The following is a 6,922-nucleotide window of genomic DNA, read 5'->3' on the forward strand; positions in this document are numbered from 1 at the left end:
CATAATTTTTTAATAAAATAAATTATTGAATGATTTTAAATATTTTAAAGCTAAAATTTATTTTTAAAATAGCAAATTAAGTTGCATTAAACCTTAAATTATTATCCAAATTACCAACCAAAAATTTATAATATTAGCCAATAAAAAATACCTTGGAATTAGACTCTATTAAAATAGAACATGTTGAGTTATAAAAGTACAACACTATTGTGAAAGGAGAATTGGCACAAGCTAAGCAATAGTTATAGAAGCTTTATTCTAGTAGTGAGAAATTGATGAGCATATTTTTTACTAGAGACCCTTTTATGATAGGACATGCCTTCGATATTTTATTGGAGAGAAATCAACCAAGAAAGTTGAAATTAGAAAAGAACATGATCCAGTTGTTGATTCCTCTAAAGAATCTAATCTAAGTAAGATTAAATCAAGCACAACTACTAAAGTATCTAAAGATATTGAACTAGTTGATTTGTCAGTAAAACATGATGAACCAAAGAAAATAGAGCAAGTTAATGAACTTAAGAAAGTTGAATCATCTAAATTAGACATTAATTTAGAGGTAGATGTTTCATATGCAACAAAGTTGGTCATATAAAAAGGGATTGCACTAGTAAGTCTTTAAAACCTATTACTAATTTGTATTGTTATTATTGTCATGGTTATGGACATAAAGAAGTAGATTGTAAGAAACCTAAGTTTAATAGTAATAGTGGGAATAGTAGAATGTATAGGAATACTAACCCTATAGGTAATGAAAAAGGAAGGTCACAAAGCAGATCTACATTTGATGGAGAGAAATCTAATGGTGGAAAGAAATAGTTTGTATATTACAAGTGTAACTATCCTAGACATATTACAAGAAACTACAAAGTACCTAAAAGTTAGAATCAATGAGATAAGGAATGCACTTGTATGTCAATTATGCAACAACTTTGGACACATAGAAAGATTTTGCAGAATACACACAAGGAACTTCAATATTAACACTAATTATAGAAGGAACAATTTAAAAAAATGATAGAAAAAATGATAATAGCAGCTACAATAGTCAGAAGGAAGCAATCAAAGAGCATGTTGATGAATTCAAGGAAGCATTTGTGAAAGCTATTAATCATGAAAGTTCTCATATAGATTTGGAGGAGCAGTCATTTGATGTACCTGATGCGAGATTGAAGTTAGAAATTTTTTGTGACTCATCCTATCTGAATTAAGCATTTCCAAAAGAGGCAAATCATCAATCAAATAGAATTTATGATAGATTGCAAATTAGAATTTGTGCATTTAGTATAAGGTAGATGACATAGAGGGGAACCTATGGTTAAGTGTGCAAGAGTTTTGATGATCACAAAAAGTCTTACAAAAGAAAACAAGTTTGCTAGTAATCAATGACATCTTTTGAAGATTAAGTAGATGTACATTTAATGTGAAGTTAAATTTGAAATGATTTAAGGATTGTGATTAAGAAACTTAGTACCATTTGATCATGTAAAGAGTTTGGAGAAAATTAGTGAGCAATTTGACACTAAATTCAAGTGCAAAGTGAAGTGTTTGAGTGCAAAGCTACAAAAGCCTTAAATCATAATATTAAAGGTATTTTGTAAAGCTTTGAGTTGGAATTTTTAGCATCATAGTTAGCAGTATGGTAAGCCAATCAGTGTGTGATTTAAGTGAGAGACCTAGATATAAATTCGAGAAGAACCCATTTGTTTCTATCATAGATGATTTGTTAGGAGAATTTTCTCAAATCCCGCCAAGTTACATTCATTATAAATTTGAGAGTGTAGGAGATGAATATATTCACAAGGATTTAGGAGTTATGTGTAATGGACACCTAACCCTAAAATTAGAGTACACATACATGAATGAGTTGAATCTGATTAAGTATATGTTCTACATGGAATTCGATAGTCATGAGTGGACCAGAATTAGCCTAAGTCAAGTTCATGAAGAAATGTTTTTGGTAGGTGATGTGCCTATTGTAATGTACAATGAGCTAATCCATAAAATCGCAAGCTTAAGAAATGAAGGCTATAATCCAATAAATGATAGGAATGTGAGAAAGATAGTTAAGACAAACTTTTATACTAACTTTGATGGAAGGAATATGAAAGTTGACATGATTCAGGACAAAGGAGTCAAAATGTTGAGCAAAATTATAGGATATAAATTGAATCGTAGTTTTAGAGTGAACTCTCTACCGATAGGATTCATGCATGCAGCTTATGTAATGGTAGTTGAGAAAAAGAAAGTAAATATCTATGAGATTGTTAGAGTGTAGTTGTTGGATAATATTGTGAAGTTGAAGAAGTCTAAGAATGCAATTTTTAGATTTGAATATCTATTAACACACTTATTTTTCTATGCAACCAAGTAGTTCCCTAGTATGACAAATTGGGATAGTAATGAATGTTTAATGAAGATGGTTACATAATACTACAGGGCCAGACTAGAGAATGTCAAAGACAATGACATTGATAGAATGATGAAAAGCTTCCAATATGAGATGAAGCTAAGATACAGAATCCCTCCCTCTATGGTGGAGATATATAAAGATGAGATATGTTTCATGGTAGAAACTGATACTACATGTATGGATGTAGTAGAAGATAGAGTAAAGTGTATTGAGACCATGGGATATGAAATGAGTAAAAAATTCATTGAAGGATATGTGCACATTATTCTACACTTAGAAAGGGACACTAAATGCCCAAGATGGGGTACCTATGAAGAGAATATAAGTGAAGTTCATTCTGAAATTTATAGAAAAGAGATTAAAAATTATGTGGAGAAGAAAGTATAATTCAATATGACAAGAGAAGAATTTAATGAGATCAAAGGCATAAAAATGAAGATGAAAGCCAATGGAAAAAGTGAGGTGTTAGCAGCCAGACCTATTATTGTTGTAGTCTCATCTGAAGGAGTAATTGTTAGGATTAAACCATAGACAGATATAACAATTACATGCAAATATAATCAATAACATAAAACAATAGATCACACAGAAAAGTACACAAGGCACCAACATTTAATGTGGTTCACCCAAACCCTGGGCTACATCCACCAAATAGCAAATCCAATAATTTTATGATCCAGTGATTACAACCTGAATAAAATCTGTAATGCATTTTAGCTCAATACCACCACAAGAACCAATTTCACATCACAACTATAAAACAATCCCTAACCCTAAGCTCTTTTATACAAGTATTTTTACCACTTTAGGGTTATAATTAATAATTGCATGTCAGCCCAAAATCCTGATAAAATAGGGTCCAAATTTTTTTTTAGAATTTATGAAGTATGTACAATACTTTCTTGATCAATCACCACAATCTAATAGTAATAGTAGTAGAGCCTACTTCATAGATACCCACTGCACCATATGCAACATTTGTGTAGGTTCAACTAGTTAGGGTACAACATGTTAAAAAATAGAAGAAACTAGAAGATGATACAGTAGTTGTACAAAGGAAATCAGAGAGATTGGTGAAGGTTAAGAAAGAACCAACATTATCTCTAACAATAGTAACAACAACAATAGTATCTAATGATGAGCTCCTTGGGAACATTACTTGAAAAGAACAAATTAGTAAATTATTTGGAAAGAATGCTGACAAAAGTCTTGGAGAGAATGCGTAAGACAATCCACACAACTATCACAAATCTAGACTTATAGACAAAGAAGAAAGAATTGGTGAAATCTTTTGATGAAGAATTCACAACCTTGTCTAAAATTGCTTCAGTACAAGCACAAGAAAAGCATGATGCATCACATCAAGGTTTGATACACTATGCACAAATATTTAAAAAGATCTAAAAACATTGGATATGTGCATTAAAGAGTTAAGGAATAGCATAGATGAAGGTAAAAAGTTGTATGGATAGTGCAAAATATCATACAATTACCTATCAAATTTTGATAATTAGGTCAAAGGCCAAATTAGTGAGCTTCAAACACTCACTACTAGATATTAGTGACTAGAGGTAAACATTTGAAAATTTTGGAACTAAAATGGAGAATATTTGCAATGCTATCAAAGGAATTGAAATTGATAAGGAGAAAGTAATCAAAAGATTCTCTACCCTTAGAGAAGTTTTTTCACCCAAACTTAGTATTTTGTAGAGGCAATTAGAGGAGTGTCTTGCAACTAAGGCCTCCTATGATAAATTTTCCTATACTAACTTGAGCACAATTGAAGTTGCATCATATACTTTTTGTGCACTAATCAGTATATCTGACAGATTCAAGGAGAACTAGAAGAAAGATCTTGAGAGAATGAGGCTTGGTTTTGTAGATTGTATAGCCAGAATATCAAGTTGATTAGAGAAAGGCAACATAGATTTATATAAAGATTTTTGACACCTTTGCTATTGATGTCAAAGGGGGAGAAGTATATGTAAGGAAAATTGTATATGTATATGTTTGTAAAATAAAAGTATGTGTATCTGTAATAGGGAGCTTACCTGTGTAAAGGAGCGATAAGGAATGTAATGATCCATCAAAACATCATTGAATTTTTTCATTTTGAAGGTAATTTTGTGTAATTACATTTTGTATTTATTTTGTTTTGTATGACATCATTTTGGGATTTAGCCAATTTTCTCAAATGTTATCATCAATGCCAAAGGGGGAAATTTTTGGCAATATGGCTTGATAGATGTTTGAATGTTGTCATTTATGGAAACATATATTTAGCATTTCATTTATGCAATTAGAGTTAGAAAATTGTCTAACTGTTAGATAGGTTACAGTAGTGCAAAGATAGTTACAATATGTACGAATGATAGAGTTTGAGTTTGGACATGCATAATTAAAGATTGATAGATGACTATATCATGATGGTGTATGTTAGTGCATAGATGGGTACAAACTATATGATGCAGGTTATAGTTAAATTACCAATTTAGGTAATTAGCAAAGTAGAACAGAACACGACAGCTAATTGGAGTGTACATCGTAAAGAATTATTTTGGAAATAAAATAATTACTTGATCATCTTGGGTCGATATAATAGATGTTTACCCTAAGTTATTTTTATAATTGGTCAAGTGTGTAAAAGCATCAAGGCTGACTAAGAAAAGATCTATTAATTTGTGAGATATAACTAAAAATCATATCTTGAACAAATAATGAGAAGTGCGAATGTGATGCAAACTATATGTGAAGAAAGCTTAAATGATATGCAAGCATTATGTGATGCAAAATCTGATGTATGATCAAATCAAGTGCAAGATACATTAGTGAGACAAAATTGTATGTAGATCTACTCTTGTGAAGAAACTTATTTGTATATTGCATGCTAGGGAAATGGGCTCTTCTTACATACATTGTATTTGATCTACCGACTCCTAATAAGGTTGAAGCAACTCCTAATAGAGTTGAGGCTATTAAAAAGGCCTTGTACTCTAACAAGGATTTGAGACACTATATGTATTTCATAGACTTCTAAGATGATCAATGTCCTTAACATGATTCTTTTGTTTAGTGGATTATCTTCTGGGTATCATCCACACTGGGGTTTTCTCTTGGTCAGTGTTTCCCTAATTAACAAATAATGGTGTTATGAGTTCTCTTTGTGTATGGTTATATTTACTATTCAACATTGTTGATTTACTTTTATATGCAAGTTATATAAAGTAATTAACAATAATTATTTCTAGGCAAAATTTTGTACAATATCAATTCTCCCCCCCCCCCCCCCCCTCAGTATTATCTATTTCTAACACATATATCATGTGTTCAAATGAGTCAAAAGGGTCATATAGTACCATATGACCCCTTTTGACCCATTATATGAGAAAACATGTTCTTAGGGTTGCTAGGACCCCTAGGGACATACATCATATGTTTGAATGGATCTAAAGGGGTCATATGGTATTCTTTGACTCCTCTCAACCCATTATATGACAACATATCTTGTGAGGGGTCCTAGGACCTCTAGGGACATACATCATGTGTTTGAATGGCTCGAATGGGGTAATAGGATTCTATATGATCCCATTTGACCCATTGAATGAGAACATGACCCCTAAGAAGATATTTCATGTGTTCAAATAAGTCAAAAGGGATCATTGAGTACCCTATAAACCATTTCAACCCATCATATGATAGCATAGGTTCCTAGGGATCTTAAGACCCCTAAGGACATACATTATGTATTTGAATGGGTCAAAAGGGATCCCATGGTACCCTATGACCCATTTTGACCAATTAAATGATAACATATGTTCTTAAGGGTCCTAGGATGTTGAGGAACATATATCATGTTTGAATGAGTCGAAAGGGGTTAGAGATTACCCTATGGCCCCTTTCAACCCACTATATGACAAAATATGTTTATAGGTGTATTAGGACCCCTGGGAGCATACATTATGTGTTTGAATGGATTCAAAGGGGTCATAAGGTACCCTATGATCCCTTTCAACCAATTATATGACAATGTATATTCTTATGGGTATTAGGACCCCTAGGGACATACATCATGTGTTTGAATGGATAAAAATGGGTCATAGGGTACATAGTGACCCCTCTCAATCTATTATATGACAACGTATTCATCATATATTTTAATTGGTTGAATATAGTCATAGGGTGCCATATGACCCATTTTGACCCATTAAATGATATCATATCATGTGTTGGAATGAGTCAAAAGGGATTTTAGAATACCCTATGACCCCTTTTAATGCATTATGAGTCAACATATATTCCTATGGGTACTAGGACCCCTAGTGAGAAATATCATGTGTTTGAATTAGTCTAATGAGATCATAGGGTTCCTTATGATCTCTTTTGACCCATTAAATGAGAACATATGTTACTAGGAGTCTTAGTACCCCTTTGAACATATATCATGTATTTTGAATGAGTCAAAAGGGGTCATAGAGTACCCTATAACCCCTTTCGATGCATTAAATGACA

Source organism: Cupressus sempervirens, chromosome 5 (assembly GCF_028749045.1).
Source record: "Cupressus sempervirens isolate cs-2001-9-10 chromosome 5, ASM2874904v1, whole genome shotgun sequence".
Classification (NCBI taxonomy): Eukaryota; Viridiplantae; Streptophyta; class Pinopsida; order Cupressales; family Cupressaceae; genus Cupressus; species Cupressus sempervirens.